The sequence below is a fragment of the Cajanus cajan genome, chromosome 11 (assembly GCF_000230855.2).
Source record: "Cajanus cajan strain Asha chromosome 11, NIPB_CcT2T_4, whole genome shotgun sequence".
Classification (NCBI taxonomy): domain Eukaryota; kingdom Viridiplantae; phylum Streptophyta; class Magnoliopsida; order Fabales; family Fabaceae; genus Cajanus; species Cajanus cajan.
In genome coordinates, this window is record NC_138527.1 from 5,715,602 (window position 1) to 5,734,757 (window position 19,156).

Genomic DNA, 19,156 nt, shown 5'->3' on the forward strand with positions numbered 1-19,156 from the left:
CAAGGTTGATCCTGCACGCTCAGTGAGCTGGGTTATGTTCTCAACATGAGGCCTCTGAAATTGCCTCTTCAAATCTCTAAGTTCCAATCCAACTTCTTCTTCCAATACAATTCCCTATCTGAAATTTCACAAAAAATGGGGATTAAGTATGTATAATCCAATATGTGTAACCAAGGTATCTTACTTACAAAAAATAGTAAAATTGAGGATTAACACAAGTCTAAAGTTAAGAAAGAGTTGAATCTGTTAATCAATTTGGTACTAAAATGTAAGTAAAAATTAACATTATCACTTTTGAACTACTATAGTCTTCCCAAGAAGAAACGTAAACTCAAGGTGCTCTTTCATTGGGACTTTGTAACTTTTGGTAGCTTGCATCTTAGGTGTTATTGATGATTTTTTGAAGGTGAAGTGTTTGGGCAGAGAGATTTAGGGTTTAGATAAACGGTAGTGTGAGGAAAGAGGCAACCGAAACGGTTTAAGTTTGAAAATTTGGGAGAGAAAATAATTTGAGTCAAGGGTTAGGTAAGGTGAAAAGACAAGAGAAAGTAAGTTATTGATGTGACATGCCTCTATTAATTGCTCTTATCCACGCAATATTTTATCGAATCTTGTTCCTTAATCATTTCAACACATTGAATGACATTAAATGTAAAGATATCCTCTCAGAATGAAACAATACTTAGTGTACACATATAAATATAAGATTTGTACGGAATAATTAATATATGTCGATATAGGCATAAGATGATGCATGTCAAGTGAAGCATGGTAAGACGATGCACTATAGTAAGATGATGCATAATCTTTATTCTGAAAAACATTTTAAACTAATGTGATATCTAATGAATCTAAAAAACATTCCTCAACTAAAGCCTTAGTAAAAATATTAGCCCAATGGTGATTAGTGTCTACAAAATTCATATCAAAAACACCTTTTTGGACATAATCATGAATGAAAGGATAACTTATCTCAATGTGCCTAGCCTTGGAATGTTGTCTAGGATTTTTAGATAGATTTATAACACGTGTTATGACATAAAATGGGTATATGATTTTCAAGACCATAATAGTCTTCTAATTGATACTTAACCCATAAAATATTTGAACAACACCCTGATACAAAAATGTATTCTACCTTTGTAGTGAAGAAAGCTATTAAATTTTGCTTCTTGTTGTCCCATGAGATGAAATAGTTGTCCAAGAAGTAACATCCTTAACTTGAATTTTTTCTCTCAATCCTATCTCCTGCATAGTTTGCATCATAAAATCCTACTAACTTGAAATCATTGTTTTTCTCATAGAACAAACTTAGGTTAGTAGAATCTACAATATATCTAAAAATACGTTTTACAACTTTAAGATGAGATTCTCTAAAATTAGATTGAAATTTAGCACATAGCCATACATTGAACATAATGTCAAGTCTGCTTGCAATCAGGTAGAGGAGACATCCATCCATACCTTTGTAGATTGTCTAATATACTAGTTTACCTGATTCTTCTTTTGATAGACCCACAAAAGATGCATAGGTATAGGCACTAGTTTTCACTTATGCATAGGTTTGCTAATGAATGTAGATGCCTTCATGTGTTTGATTAATCTGAAGCCTTAGGAAGAGCTTCAACTCACCCACCATGCTCATTTCATTATGCATTAACTTAGAAAAATCCTTACACAAAGATTCATTAGTAGCACCAAAAATAATATCATAAACATAAATTTGCACAACTATGAAATATGTGCTAGATTTTTTTCTAAACAAAGTTGTGTCAACTTTGTCTCTAAAAAAATATTATTTTGTAGAAAGTTGCTTAATTTTTCATACCAAGCTCTATAAGCTTGTTTTAGACCACAAAAAGCCTTTTTCAATTTGAAAACATGTTCTTTGAGATCTCAATTTTCAAAATTGGGAGGTTATTTAACATAAACTTCCTCTTCAATAACTCAATTTAAAAAGACACTCTCTTGGTCCACTTGAAAAAGTTTAATATTTTTATAAGTTGCAAAAGTTAACATAATTCTGATAGCTTCAAGTTTGGCAATATGTGCAAAGGTTTCAGTAAAATCTATACCTTCTTGTTGTTGTAGCCTTTTGCTTTTAATTTAACCTTATTCCTTGTCACTTTACCTTGCTCGTCTAACTTGTTTCTAAACACTCATCTTGTTCTAACAATGGTTTAATTTTTGGGTTTGGGAACCAAAGTCCAAACATCATTCCTTTCAAACTGATGACGTTTTTCTTCCATAGTTAGTACCTAGTCATTGTCGCCAAGGGCTTTGTCTATGCTTTTTGGTTCATTATCTGACACCAAAGCATATGAGGCATTGTTTCTAAGAACAGGCTTCATCTTGATTCCTTTAGTCTTATCACCAAGAATTTGGTCTTGTGGGTGATGATTGACGAACTTCTAATCTTTGTGAGATTTGGCCGTTTCGTTTGATTGATTTGTGTACCCTTTTGGTGTAGCCATCGTCTGATCACTAGTGTTTGACTCATTGGTCTTCTTTATATCAATCTACAAATATGCAAAATCCTCTTCCAAATTTGATAGTTTTCTATTATTCATTAATATATAATTAAACTTCACATGGATAAATTCTTCTACCATAGAGGCTCTAGAGTTAAAGACTCTATATGCCTTTGAGGTATCTAAGTATCCAAGGAAGATGCCTTTGTCCACTTTTGAATCAAACTTTCCAAGCTGATCCTTAGTGTTCAAGACATAAGACTCACATCCAAATAGATGAAAATATGATACATTAGGTTTTCTCCCCCTCCATAATTCATATGGTGTCTTCTTTAACAAAGGTCTTATCAATATTTTGTTTTGAATATAATAGGCCCTATTCACTACTTTTGCCCATAAACGTTTTGGCAAAGATTTTTGCAAAGCAAAGTTCTAGTAATTTCTTGTAAGGTTTAGTTCTTTCTTTCAACTATCCTATTTTGTTGAGGTGTTCTTGATGAAGAGAAGTTGTGAAAGGCACCATTGTTTTCACAAAAGATTTTAAAATCAGAATTTTCAAATTTAGTTCCATGATCACTTCTAATGGTAGATATGCACAATCTTTTCTCATTTTGAACATATTTACAAAATATCTCAAATACTTATAAAGACTTATGTTTGTGGACTAGGAAGTAAACCCGTGTGTATCTAGAATAATCAACTACAATGACAAATTCATACTTCTTATAACCCAAACTTAAGATTTTAATAGGACCAAATAGATCCATATGTAACAACTCTAAGGGTCTAGAAGTGGAAGCAACTTTCTTGAATTTAAAAGATGTTTTGATTTGTTTTCCTTTCTAACAAGCTTCATTAAGAAGATCAATTTTTCATGAGATATTAGGCAATCCTTTTGCCAAACCTTTTTTGGTTAATTTTGAAATATGTTTCATATTAACATGCTCAACTTTCTTGTACCAAATCTATTTTTCATCTTCTCTAGAAACTAAGAATGTTACATTTTGTTTGCCCATGTTTTCTAAATTAATCTCAAAGAGATTATTCTTTCTTTGGGTAGTAAAAATCACAAATTCATCATCTTGCTTGATTATGCAGGCATCTTTGTCAAAAGATATAGTATATCAACTATCACAAAATTGACTTATACTAAGTAGATTATACTTTAATCCTTTAACATACAAAATATTATTTATAGTGGGTATAGAGTTTTTTCCTATCTTACCTATATCTTTGGTCTTTCCTTTTTTGCTTCCTCCGAAATAGATGGACCCTTCATGAGGTTGAAGGTCTAAGAACATAGACTTTTCTCCTATCATGTCTCATGAGCATACACTATCCAAGTACCTATGTGAATTCTTTATTTTTCCCACCAAGGATATCTGCAATAGAGATAATTTGTGATTTTGGTATCCAAATATTTTTGGGTCCTTTCTTGTTAGTACCCACAACCCTTAACTTATATTTTCATCTTCATCTTCTTGAAGCTTGTCCTCCTTTTCCACTAACTTTGCAAAAAGTAGTCTTAGGTTTAGATCGAGATGTCCTAGATCCAGTGTCAAAGCCAAGACCACTTTTGTCAGATGGAAGTCTTCTATGTTTCAAAAGCATGTTTAGTTTAGAAGACCCATCAAAAAATTTAGCCAGGTCCCTTTTGAGTTATATGTTTTTAGCTTCTAACGATGTAGGCTCAGGTGGGACATTACTGATGATTTTTTCCTTAAGATTATATATCTTTCTTACGATGTATAACATGTTTATCTTAAGTTAGTCATTTTAATTTTGTAAAATTTTGCATTTTTCTTTGAGTTCCTTGTACTTGAGAGATCATGTGAGAGTTTGCAAGAAAAGTCCCATAGGACATCTCTTATTCATCAAAATCAAATGAATAGGAGTTGGGATCAAAATTTACCTCAATATTTGTATCATTTGACTCAAAGTTAGCATCTTCCAAGAGGTAGATGTTGTGTGATACCCTTTACCCCGCATATCATAATACACGAATAAATAAAATTGAATAGAAAAGTCTTTCATGGATAAAATCCAACATGTTCAACATAAAAGGTATCACAGTTTTAAAAAAACAAAACCAATTAAAATCCCAATGAAATCTATTACAAGAAAACTAACAATTATCTCAAAACATGACAAGAGAAGGTAATCTCTAACTAAGTCCTGATGTCACATTCTATCAGAGTATAACCATTCTATGAGGACTAATCCTTGTCACCAACATCCACAACATCATGCTAAAGATCACCTGTAACAACATACAAGAAGAGCAACACAAAACAAAGGGAGTGAGAAATGTCTCATTCTGGCTCACTACGTATGAAGTAGTTGGATAGCCAAACACAAAAAACGCATACACAACATAACATAAACATATCGATTATACAACATATTCCATTCATTCACAATGTAACAATTAAATATCACATAACATTAAAATGCATGATGCAATGGACACAGAGATTACATGTTAGCATGCATGTGACCCTAATAAAAATATCACATATCACACTTGTACATTGCCGCTAACAATTTACATATAGTAGCCTAGGAGTACATGTTAGGTGACACCCTCAAAGTACTCTTATTAGGAAGATATAATACCAGGGTTTGGTCAGGATAACTAAGTCACACAAGATACATCCTATACTCATGAGGACAAGATTGAGAATTCCAAAGCAAACTATCCCCAAGGTTATTTTATAAGTTTTTACATAAGGGACCTTCCTTGGTAGTGTATTCTACACCACCTCTTCAAAAACTCTTTTATGCATATGATGCATGTCAAATAGACTTTCTACATAACAACTCATATGATCTCACCAATTATACAACATCATCTAATACACCTCAAGATAGAATCATTATGAGATCTTTCAACCATAAGTTAACACCTTGACTATAGTCACTAATTATTTAGATCGCTAGCTTAAATAATCATATAGCCTTATCGATATCACACATTAAGTCCTTAGACATCATTATCATCAAAACACCTCAAGCCATTAACAATCAACTTACATCATAACTTATTAACAATTGTTTTCTATCATAATTCATCCTTCCTAAACATTGATATAAGTTTCTCAAACCATTTATATGATCAAACACATAAAGGGTAAAGTTATTCAGTATCCCCAATGACAAACTGCATTTCCATAACTTAACCTTTTAAAACATTGTGTGATCCAAATGTCCTATCTATTTATCTATCTCTCTCTCTCTCTCTCTCTCTCTCTCTATATATATATATATATATATATATATATATATATATATGATATCAAGTTGATATTAATTTTATTATGAATCCAAAACAATTATCTCCAACTTTTATGTTGACCTCAAGAGTTAATTATGTCATCTACTATTTTTTAAAAATATAAAACCACAACATTTCAACATAAATTTGATAGCCTAATCTTTGCTCACTAATTTGACCATAACTCGAGTTCTAGACCTCCTTTTTACGTTATTCCAATAGCATTTGAAAGCTAACATACAAGGTTACAAGCTTTATAAAGATTACATAGCATAATTCTGTCATTTAAGTTTATTTGAAATATTTTATAAAAACTTTAAAATTTATACCTTTTGAGACACACTTATAAATGTTTTTTATTTCAACTACTATTAATCTTTCTATCAACTTTTATAATAAATACAAAAAATATTAATGACATAAAATTAATTATTGAAATTTGTAATCTTGGGTCTTTGAAAAAATGCGTAGCTTATTTTTTTATGAAAATTTAATTTATATAACATAATCTTGAATTATTTAATAAACAAATAATAAATAATATCCTTATTTTAAGAAATTAAAATTTAACTAATTTTTTATTATTTTATTTATTTATTTATTGTTTAACTTTTTACATAATCCTAAAACAAATTCACGAGGCACACTGCACATTGATAAGCGGGAATAGGTAACCTCCCACTTTGTTATTTTTCAAGAGACACACTGATACCGGGAAAGAAAAAGATTTTAGGCTCCCACTTTTTTCTTTTTATTTTATCTCCCATCAAGAACGTTACAAAAAAGAATGAGTGGGGAAAAATCTAACGTAACCTTTCCTCTTGTCAAGAAAGTTTGGTTTGCCCTTTGCAATCAGAAACATTGTACGGTATTTTCATTTTCTTTATATCATCATTCTCTCTTTCACAATTCAATTCTCTTGATTATTGTAATTAAGTCATCATCAATTTCACTTCCATTGATTGTTGTAATAAGTTTCTCCTGGACATTAAACTAAACTAAAACCTATCACAAAATGACAAACAAAGATTGTGATATATGATTAAAAATCATGTACAATTGGAAAAAGAAGAATCAATAATTTCAAAGATTGATTTTTTTTTATTGTTCCAATTGGATTCTTAAATGCTAATATAAACTTAATACATCTAATACTGAAAGGTTTATTGTTTGTAGTGAAGAAGAAAAAACAATGTCAAAGCTTGAAACTTCCAAGTATGAGGAGCAGAGGATGCAAAAAATAGAGCAAGATTAGAGGCTCTTGGGTTGCCCCAAATCTCCTCCATTTTTAAAGGTCTGATTCAAAATGCTAAGAAGAGAGATAAAGAGAAAGTTGAAAAGGGTGATGAAGACTACATACTTGAAGATGAAGAAGAACTTGGATCAAAATTTTCTAGTGAGGATAACAACGATAATGATTTTACTGTTGAAAATGCTTTTGGGTCACGAAAAAGAAAGGCAAGTGTTTATTGAATTATAGTAGATTGTATTAGAGTAATTTAGTTTGTTAATCATTTGAGTCAATCACATATGCATTTAGGAAAAACTTTTCCTATCAAATATTACTAATCCCTAAAATTTATAGTTTACAAGTTCATTGATGATAGTCTTTCAACCAAGTATGGTGTCTCATAATCTTATATGCTCATACAGAATTTTTTAAAAACCTTTGTATGGATAGTCACTTTGTAGTTCTTAGAGGACACCAATTTTAGACAAATCTTATCATTTTGAATTGATATTTGAAATGCATAGACAATTCATCAAATTTGATTATGACATTCTTTTATACTTATTTCATAATGTAATTTTTATTTACCTTTAATTTTTATAATTAATTATTGTAATTGATAGGTGATAAGACCATTGAGATTGATTTCTAAAAGAGTCTATAATGGTCCATTTACAAACGTTGAAAAAAAGTGAATGAGTCTCAGCTCAATAGGACACCTCATGCCTCAGAAGTGATGAATGTAGAACAAGTTGAATCTAATTCAGGTACTTTTATGACACTTTTTTAGGAAAAAATAAAATATTATTATTATTATAAAATATTATTAATTTATCTTATTTATTTTAGGTGATCATACTATAAGAAAAAGATGTGGACATACAATTAATGAAAAATTTAAAAAGAAAAAAGAAAGGCTTATGGCAAAAGGAAAAAATATTGACATTCAATTTCCTCCACCATTTTATAAGATATGTGGAAAACATGCAAAATATTTTAAGTTAGAGGCACAAGTTTGTATACACCAGAAAGCTCCTTTACAAGTTTGTACATTATATAAAACAATTACCCTTTTTATTTTCATATAGGATAAGATACCAATAAATGTAAGGTTTGAAAATTTATAAAGTCATTCAACACTAAATTTTATTTCTAATAATTTAATCATTAATTTATTTGTATTATTTTATTATTTTATTTTAATAGAAACAAGAATCCAAAGCTGATGAATGGCCAAAGGCTATGGAAGTTTGAAAAGCAACACATATGAGATCTAATGGGACTTGGTGCATTCCAAATGGAGAACAAATTATGGTAAGTAAAAAAGATATTTTATAGAATTTATGTTGTTATTAAATTACATATGTTGTATGTGACATATTATATATAGTTGCAATTTTCTTTATGTATTGATAGTTAGTAGTAATGCTTTTTTGCAATTTTTTAATATCTATTTGTAAACTAGTATAGTGAAATTTTTAATGACATCATAATTTGTTTTTTATTTTTTATAGGAAGATTTGAAGAATGTAAGTGATACATATCAGGAAAATATTTCAAAGGCCCCTGTACCATTGGTGGAACACTTTGCCATAGTTTTAGGAAGAAAACTAAATCACTCTATAGGTGTTGGTACTTCAGGAATAACTAAGAAATTTTCACAAAAATAATTTCTTCAAAATCAACTTGAGAATGCTCAAAATCGAGCAAATAATTTAGATTTAGAAGTGCAAAAATTGATTGATATTACTAAAAAACAAGAGGAGACCAATATTCAACTACAAATTGAATTGCAATCCCAAAGAGAATTGATTGGTGCTCAACAAGAGCAAATGAAGCAAAATATTGAGAATGAAGTGAAGCGTCAAATAGCTAACTTGTTGGGAGAAATGTGATGTTGTAGACTCTACTGACTCAAGTGCTTAAGTTAAAAATGTAAGTTTTTTTTAAATTTTTTATTAATTAATATTTTATAATAACTTATATATGATTACATTTAAAAAAAACACTAATTATTTTATTTTTCTACATATTTATTATTTTTTTCTTATATTTATTTGCAGGACTAGAAATTCATGAAGATGTTGTCTTTTTACCTGGAGAATAGTCTATTTAATTTAAAATTTATGAAATGTTAGTAGTTGTAATAGTTAAATATACGATATTTTGGATTTAAAATGTTGTTGGTATTGTGTTTTAATTTGTTTTATTAAAATTTGTTTCATTTATATTTAGTGATTTAGTGTTTTAACTTGTGTTCAATACTGACGCATTTACTCTAATAAATATTTTTGTGTTTTTAGTTCATTATTGTACATGTACTGCATTATATATATATATATATATATATATATATATATATATATATATATATATATTAATGTTATATTTAAATTATTTAATCATGTATTTAATTTAATTCATTTTCATTTTAACATTTAAAAAAGTGACGAGTGCATTATTTTTAAATTAAATAAATAATGATAATCAAAACAATATAAATTATTATAAAAAAATAATCATAAAATACTATCGATTAAAATTAATAATCTGCGACAAAAAATTGACATTTAATAGCAATAATAATAATAATACTTTGTTATTATTATTAATATCATTATTAACTTTTAGTAGTGACGATTAAATTGTCACTATATAGTCTCGTATACTTGTGATAACATGAGTTTGTCATTATTGTGTATGAGTACTAGTAACGACATTTTTATCACAATAAATATTTTATTTGTGACATCTAAAAAATAGTTACTAATGAAATAGTGACTCGCATATTAGTGACGACTGGTGACAAATCCAAATGTCGTCACAAGATATATGTAGTGACAATTTTTTAAGGTTATAGTGACAAATATTGTCATCACAAAAATCATTTTTTCTTGTACTGTGAGATATTGCAAAAATTACTTTTAGGACTCATTATAAGCACTACGAGTATTTAGTTATATCTTTTGGTGTGACTAATGCACTCGGAGTATTCATGTACTACATGAATAAGATCTTTCATCCATACCTTGATAGGTTTGTAGTAGTCTTCATAGATGACATGTTCATATACTATAAGACTAGGGACTAGCATACCGAGCATCTTAGGATAGTCTTGCAAACCCTAAAAGATAAGCATATGTATGATGAGTTGTCTAAGTGTAAGTTTTGGTTGAGTAGTGTTAGCTTCTTAGGACATGTGATTTATTAGAGAGGGATAATTGTAGATCCTTCGAAGGTAGAAGTGGTACTCAAGTGAAATGTACCTAAGTCAATATTTGAGATTAGGAGTTTCATAGGATTAGTTGGTTACTATAGGTAGTTTATAGAAAATTTCCCTAGGCTAGCCTTGTCTTTAACTAAGTTGACTAGGAAGAACCAACCTTTTTCATTTGGGACTCTAGGTCTAAGGAGAACTTTCAAGAACTTAAGATGAGACTAACCAATGCACCTATTTTAGTTTTATCCAAACCCAATGAGACCTTTGTAGTGTACTATGATGCTTAAAAAATGGGGTTAGGAGGAGTGTTTATGCAGAAAAGGAGGGTAGAAGCTTATTGATGAAACTAGGTAGGAAAGATGAATTGATGATTCTCCCTAGCCTTGCTCCTCACAAGATCTTCATCCTTGATTATGATTCCGGAAGAGAAGATGAAGAAGAATTCAGATTTGGATTGATCCAAACCAAGGAAGGAAGCACTCAAGCTTAGGTGAGCATTGCTCACGGATTTCCCTAGAAAGTGAAGGAATTCCTAGAACTAAGCAAGGAGCTTTAGGCAACTTTGAGAGAGATTTGGCTGAAGTGAATGTTCATAAATCTCATAAAGGTTCAAAGTGAATACAAATGTGAAGGAAGAGACTTAAATAGACAACTAGCCAAGCCAAAGTGGCGCCAAGTTCAAATTTGAACTTTGACGCCAAGAATTTGAATTTTGAATTCAAATTCTTTGGGCCGCCATGTGCTGAACGTGAATCATGGCTAATTAAGCTTCATTTGGAGTGAATTTAAGATGTATTTGAGTGTGCACATGTGTAGCCGCCCTTGGCTAAAACATGTGACTCAAATTCAACTTAAATGCATGCTAAATGAAACCTAATTTAAGCTAGTTTTGCCTTATTAAGTATTCTTCCAATATTCCTACTCTAATGGCCTAAATACAATGGCCAAACATATACAAATAAAAGGAAATAATAAAAGAAACAAAATAATCCCAATATTGGGTACCAAAAGCCCAAAGGCCCATAAAGCCCAAAAAAATAGGCCCAATAAACCTATGGCCCAAAAATGCTAATCTATGTGGTTCAAATATGAAATCTATACTAATATAATATTTACAAAATATAAGAAAATGGATATCTCAAGGTGGGGCCCATGTGAGAAGCAACTTGGGTCTTCCAAGCCCATCGGGCCCATTGGGCTCTGACTAGCCCAAATCTTTATATCTAGCCCATTCCTCTTGGATCTTTCAAGGTGTCACCTCTTGGCATCCTTGGCATGGCCCAATAAGCCTATGTCACCTCATGGCTAGCCTTGTCTTTAACTAAGTTGACTAGGAAGAACCAACCTTTTTTATTTGGGACTTTAGGTCTAAGGAGAGCTTTCAAGAACTTAAGAGGAGACTAAACAATGCACCTATTTTAGTGTTATCCAACCCCAATGAGACCTATCTAGTGTACTATGATGCTTAAGAAATGGGGTTAGGAGGAGTGTTTATGCAGAAAAGGAGGGTAGAAGCTTATGCATCTAGGTAGTTGAAATATGAACAGAATTTCCCTATCCACAACCTAGAGTTAGTTGTCATAGTTTTGGTGTTGAAATTGTGGAGGCATTACTTGTTTGGATCAAGGTTTTAGGTGTTTAGTGACCACAAAAGCCTTAAGTACCTGTTTGACCAACAAGAGTTTAACATGAGACAAAGGAGATGGCAAAATTCCTTAAGGACTATAATTTTGAGCTTAATTACCATCTCGATAAGGCCAATGTAGTGGCTGACACCTTTAGTAGGAAATCCATTCATTTATTCATTTTGATAGTTAAAGAGCTTAATTTATTAGAAGAGTTGAGAGACCTTAACTTGGTTTGTGTGAGTTGACTCTTAAGAGCATTAGATTAGGAACTTTGAAAGTGACCAATATTTTGATAGATGAGATTAGAGAGGGCTAAAAGGTAGATCTTTTTTTGTTAATTCAAGTAGAGAAGTTGAATCAATGGAAGGATAATGAGTTTAGAGTGGGTGTAGATGGAGTGTTGAGACTTAAGGATAGATGTGTGTACCTTGTATACCTAAGTTTAAAAAGGTGATCCTTGAGGAAGGACATGGGAGTAGTTTTAGCATCCACCTAGGAGCCAAGAAGATGTACCAAGATCTTAAAAATATGTTTAGGTGGCCTAAAATATAGAGAGAGGTGGACAATTTTTATATATGCTTGCTTTATTTGTCAAAAATCTAAGGTAGAACATCGAAAATCTTTATGCAAGTTACAACCCTTAAATGTACTTGTGTGGAAATGGATAACATATCTATGGACTTTGTGGTTGGGTTACCTAGAACTGAAAAGAATCTAGATTCCATTTGGGTTATAATGAATAGATGAATGAAATATGCTCACTTTATCCCAATTAGCATTAGATATCCCTTGAAAAAATTAACCAAACTGTACATAGGTAAGATTGTGATGTTACATGGGGTTCCTTTTAGCATAGTTTTTAATAAAGACTCTAGGTTCACTTCTAGGTTTTGGGTACAAAACTTATATTGAGTTCAACATATCATCCTCAATCAGATGACCAAACCAATAAAACCATTCAATCTTTAGAGGATTCTTTAAGAGTGTGTGTCATTCAACATGGTGGTAGTTAGGATACTTTTCAACCTTTGATAGAGTTTATCTATGATAATAGCTACTATTTTAGTATTGGAATGGAACCCTACAAAGCACTCTATGGTAAGAGATATAGGATAACCTTATGTTAGGCAGAACTAGGGAAAAGTTCCATGTTAGAGCCTGAGGTAGTTCAACAAACCACTAAGAAGGTGAGATTATCTAGGATAGGATGAGAGCAACCCACAGTAAGTAGAATAACTACCATGACAAGAGGAGGAAAAATCTTGAGTTTAAAAAGGGAGATTATGTATTCCTAAAGGTAACTCCTTGAACTAGAGTTGGTAGAGCACTTAATTCCCACAAATTTACTATGTGTTTCATTGATCTTTACCCAATCCTTAAGATGATTAGTGACGTAGCCTACCAAATTGGTTTGCCACCACCGATTTCAAACTTGCACAATGTCTTCTATGTTTACCAACTTAGAAAATGTGTATGATTCATCCCATATTCTTGAATCCGACAATATTTAGTTGAAGGATAATCTCACCTACGAAATTGTTCCTTTAAGGATTGAGGATAAGAGGGTAAGACAACTAAAAGGTAAGAAAAATCTTTTAGTCAAGGTTGTTTGAGGAGAAAATACTGAGGAAATGGGGGTTGGAGAGTCAGATGTAGCAAACATATCATTCTTTGTTCGCTGTAGGAAATTGGACAAAATTCTAAAATGGAGGGAAAAGTTGTAACACCCCAATTTTTTTATTAAAATTATATTTGTTAATTATTAATTATTGTATTTTGTTATAAACATTTAGGTTGGTTTTGATAATTATTTTATACTTATATGGATATATTATAAAGTTTTAGCATTAAATTATTTATTTATTTAATTATTTTAAGGGAAGGAAATGGTAACTTGGGTTAAATGTTTTAACTATTGGGATTAAGTTTTTTAAAAAGGTAGTTATCTAATCAGTTTTCATTTTATGCTTCTTCCTTTTTCCTCTACACTTGTGCGCTTCAAACCTAGGAGAACCAAAGCTTGTAGGAGAACACTCTAGAGAACCACACCCATCTTTTATTGTTTATTAAGGTAAGGAGGAGTAAGTAGTCTCACTTTGGGTGCAAGATGTATGTTGGATAGTGGGATTGGCCACTAATCCTATCTTTATTGTTTGTTTGTATGTGAAAGGTTTTCCCAAAAATGTGTTTGTGTCTTCTTCATTGCTCTTTGGTGTTGTAATTGATGTTATGTAGTTGTTTATGACTTTAATTTTTTGATTTGGTTTGTAATTGTGTATTTTGTATTGCCTGTGGGTTCCTATGAGAACCTTAGGGGATGTAATGATTATTGTGTTAGTAGTTAAGAAGAGCATGCAATTGATGTGTGCATTGTTTGCCTTTTAGAATGTTTAACATGCCTTTTAGAACATTTTTACCAATTGAATTGTAATTTGGATGATTGTTGAACAATGTACATGTAGACACCCAATTTCGTCCGGGGGGCAAACAAACAACAAGATAGGACATCAGACGGCCCAAAAGCCTAATTAACTTTTTTAGTGGCTCGGAACGGGACGTTCCAAAATCAGAACGGGTCGTTCCCAAGTCTGGAACGGGCCGTTCTCGGATCAGAACGGGCCGTTCCGAGGCTTTTAAAAGGCCTAAAAAATGTAGGTTGGAACGGGCCGTTCTAGACCTGATGGAAGAGCATGGGCTAAAGGCACAACCACTAGAGCTATGGCCAAGAGATTACTTGAAGACTTGTCAGCTTCAGAGCTTAGTGGGCCCAATGGGCTTGGTGGGCCTAGGGTGCTTTTCACTTGGACTACACTTGATTGAACACCATGTTTTATTGCATATTCTTAGAATAGGAAGTTACTTTGATTTTGGTCTTGTATTTTGACCATAGATTAGGGTTTGTGTATTTTGGGCTTGTAATTGGGCTTCATGGGCTTTGGGCTTTTGATACCCAATATTGGGCTCATTCTTCTTCTTGTAATTTTTCCTATTCATTGTATTTTCTTGACCATTGTATTTAGGTCATTAGATTAGGGTTTAAGGAGGTTTTGTAGTTTAATTGGATTAAGTTAAACTAGGTTTAATTTAGGATGCATTTAAGTTACATTTTGAGTCACATGTTTGACGCCACCTTGGCTGAACATGTGTGACTCAAAATTAACCCTAAATGCATACTAAATCAGAGCCAAATGCACCTAGCTCTAAGTGTGACCTGTCACCACATGTGAGTTAAGTTTTGAATTCAAATTTTTGAAATTTGAATTCAAAACTTGGCGCCACATGTGAGGCTTTCACATTGGCGCCAAGTGCTTTGTTCCGGATCCTTTTAAATGCCTCCATCACACTTTGTAAAAGTTACTTTGAGTTGAATGAAATTTGAGAGCCATTGAGCCGAGTTTCCTTTCAAAGTCACCGAAATTCTCACCTCAAAAACCCTAGGAGAGTTCATCTCTTTCCTTCTCTTTGAAGTGAGTAGTGCATTGCTCCTTAAGCTTGGATGCTTCCATCCAAGGCTTAGGCCTAGTTCATTCGAGAATCCTTCATCCTTCAAGTGTTCTTAAGATTCGGTCTCCATCTCCTTTGAAGAAGATCCAAGCTAAGGTGAAGCTAATCAGAACGGGTCATTCTGGTTCCCCGGAATGGGTTGTTCTGATTTCAGAACGGACCGTTCTAGGGTACGAAAATGCGACATAACGTTCGGATTCAGAACGGGCCGTTCCGGCCCACGTCTGATGCCTATAAATAAGAAATCTCGGGCACAGTTCAAGGGACCTCCAAAATTTCGTCCAAAGCTCCTTAGAGCTCGAAATTTTTTTTTTCTCTCTCTCCTATTGTATTTCTTGAGTTTTGTGAGGCTTATTGTAGTGTGAAAGGTTGCCACAAAGCACCTAAAACGTCCATAGTTGAAGATCCAATAAAGCTTGTTACGAGGTATTACTCATCAATCTCTTGTTTTATCTTTCTCTTATTTTATTTTACATATTACTATAATAAACGCAATTATGTAGATATCTTAGGGGTTTATCGTGTAATTTAATTTTCATGTAAATAATCATTAATAAAGGGGATTAAATATTTGAACTATTAATTCTTATTACGTTATCTTCATCATAGGGTACCGATTTAGGGCGTTGTAGGGGTGCTTAATACCTTCCCTACACGTAACCGACCCCCGAACCCAATTCTGGTTATCAAGGCCATTATTGGACTTTTAAAAATCTTTTCTTTTTCCAATGTTTTGGGTAAAACATTGGTGGCGACTCCATGAACTCATTTTTCAAAACCATTGATTAAGGATTAGTCTGGTGTCCGGGCATTCCTTAATTGATGAGACTTTCAAGAGGATGTCTAAACCATAAGTCGCGAGATCGGAAATTTTCGGGTTGCGACAGTACATAATTCATGTTTTATGCAAAATTGCAGTTTCTGATACAGTTAGGCACCACCTTGTGCACACTGGTGTTGTTGAGATCAAGAGCAAAGATTTCTCTTAGTGTCATTCACGACAGGTGTGGAACAACCTTTGTCGAGTGTGGAAGCTTCAGGGGCTTTCCTATGGTACTTCTGTCAGGCGTGATCGTGGTCACGCTAAGCATAGTTTAGCTTGAGAGCAATGAGGCTCTCTAGATGACCTACATTGGGCACAAGATGGGTGTCATTGGGCACCATGATGTAAATTTGTATTTTCCTCCTTGTGATTCTTGAACTATAAAGATATGTTTCCATTGTGTTCCTTATTATACCGATTGATACAGTTAACTTGTTCATTCATGGTTGAGAACATTTGATAAATGATATATATGCTAATGCGATGTATCCTTGCATAGAGTCTTGTTTGACATGCATCATTTACATATATGTTTTCAAAGGGTATGATATTAATACACTGCTAGGAAAGTTTCCCATATGTAAAAGCTTGGGAATCAATCCTTGGGAATAGCCGAGTTTGTGAAACCCTAATTCTGTCTATTGTGTGCTTAGGGTAGAGCTTGCGTGGCTTCGTTGTCTTCATTAGACCTTGGTAATACATCCTCCTAGTGAGAGTGCATTGAAGGTGTGACTTGACATGTATTCCTAGGTTATTCTATGTGTTGCTTGAGACAATGTACATGTGATTGTTTTAACTAACATCACATACATGATACTTGTAATCCATGTCCATTGCATAGTGCTTGTGAATGAATTTATTGTATTGACTTGTTTTGATTAAGTGAAATCATTTTGTGATATCAATTGACTTGCACTTTGTTATATTTTAGATAATTACATCATGTTTTCAACTATTTATATGATTATGCCTTTGTATTATTGTTTGTGTTTGGTTATTCAGTTGCATGTTATGTTGTGAGTTAAAGTGAGATATTTCTTACTCTTGTTGTTTCATGTTATTTCTTTTGTATATTGTTGTAGATGACTTGCATCTTGATGTTAAGAATAATGACAATGTGGCTTAATCCTTATGTTTGGGTTTATGTTATGATAAAATATAATATTGGAGCTTAGTTAAGAATTTTCTTTCTCTAATTATGTTTTAAGACAACCTCACCTTTTGTAATTTTGGTTTGATCACCATTGTTAAATGTTGAAGTTAGAATATGATACCTTACATGTTGATCATATTGAATTTTATTTATGAAAAATTTATTATTTAATTTCTTTATTTTAATGTGTTATAGAGTGTAGAATAGAAAATGTCACAATATCTACTTTATATTAATAATATAAATGTTCCTACCGTAAGTCCGCTGTTATCATTAGGGTCACCGCATCCAAGGTATTATTCGCTTTAGGCCTTTAGCGCTCGTTGGGCCGTCATGGTTTCATCTGAGATATTGTCCGCTTTGGCGCTCGTTGAGTCATCACGGTTTTGTCCTTAAAAAGGCACCTTGGTGGATTAAGGAGGAAGGGTGTTTATAAACTATCTTTAGCATCGACTCTTAAGCGATGTGAGACTTTTAAGCATACCAGAACAAGCCCCCCAGTCGATGTTAAGGGACAAGAGTGGCCTAGGCCCTCCTTCTAGCGCCAAATGTTCCTCCCGTAAGTCCGCAAGAACAATAGATATTATCATCTTGTCGTCCCCAACACGTTCCGGTAAAATAGAACTTTCTCGAACATATTTCTTGACCCCAAAATTCAGTTTCGTTAATCTCAGAAGATCCGAAACCATTTCTGAACAGTTCATACAGCGTGAAGTTTATTCCCATTATGAACATGAAGTTAATTTTCATTCATTCGTTCTCTTTTATTTGCACACCAGAATTATTCTTTATTCTATAAATGGAGACCGATTCTTTTTCAAGATGTAAGGTTGTTAAAGTCAACTTTCCTCTTTTAATATAATACAATTGACCACTTTCGAAGACCACGTTAGATATGAACTCATTCGTGGAAATTGGAATGGTGGTCGATAATGATGAACAATGATGTTAAATTGCAAGTGGTGGCAGAAAATCAGCATCAACAAGGCAATTAATTAGCCTTCAAAAATCAAAGTTAACAGTTATATATATATATATATATATATATATATATATATATGAGGAGGGTTCAAACGAACTGATATAACTTTTACTAAGTGTTACATCGTTCAATAACTTTAAATTAAATATGAATTTTGTAAATCTAATTGTTATATTGAAAATTTAATTACTTTATATGTGTATATTAAATTTTATTAAAATTGAACAATAACTTGAGAATAATTAAAATATTTATATTTTAATATATTCTAAAATAAATATATTACGTCAATTTTATTTTATAAGAATGAGATAAAAAATTATCTTTTATATATATATATATATATATATATATATATATATATATTATTTAGTTTTCATGGGGGGATAAAACGCTATAGAAATTTTACAATTTTTCAATTTGGTATTCTTAATCAACTAAATATTTGATAAGGTGGGAAATGATTCGGAGATAATTATATCTTTTAAGTATCAAATCACGAGTTTAACATCTAAATTTGCATGTATTAAAAGTGTTTACCGAAAGTTTAGTTATATAAATCTTAGTATATAAAAAAATTAGTTTTTAATTTTGTATTTTGAAAATCGGAATTGAGTGACGAGTTAGACTGAAAAATTATCAACCAATCACTTAACTAATTCAATTAAATTACAAAATTGACCTAATAACCGGTCAAGAACCGGCTAAAGCATTGTTTACTTTTTTTTGTTTAAAATATTATTTAACTTTTTGTACAAAATAAAATATACCTCAATTATTTGTCATTTTCTTTACTATTTTTAAATATCAATTTTTTAATTAATAATAAATATGATGTTAAAACTGAAATTAAACTATTATAATATATTT

The 19,156-nt window shown here is 31.8% G+C and overlaps 1 long non-coding RNA gene across 1 annotated transcript; it reads right to left on the reverse strand.

The window, feature by feature from the left end:
• Window positions 1-4,484: 4,484 nt before the first annotated feature.
• LOC145953232 (uncharacterized) lies at window positions 4,485-18,174 on the reverse strand. Its single transcript, XR_014430785.1, has 2 exons — window positions 17,559-18,174; window positions 4,485-4,731 (listed from the first exon to the last, which is right to left on the reverse strand). It is a non-coding gene; the product is annotated as an uncharacterized LOC145953232 (long non-coding RNA).
• Window positions 18,175-19,156: the final 982 nt, after the last annotated feature.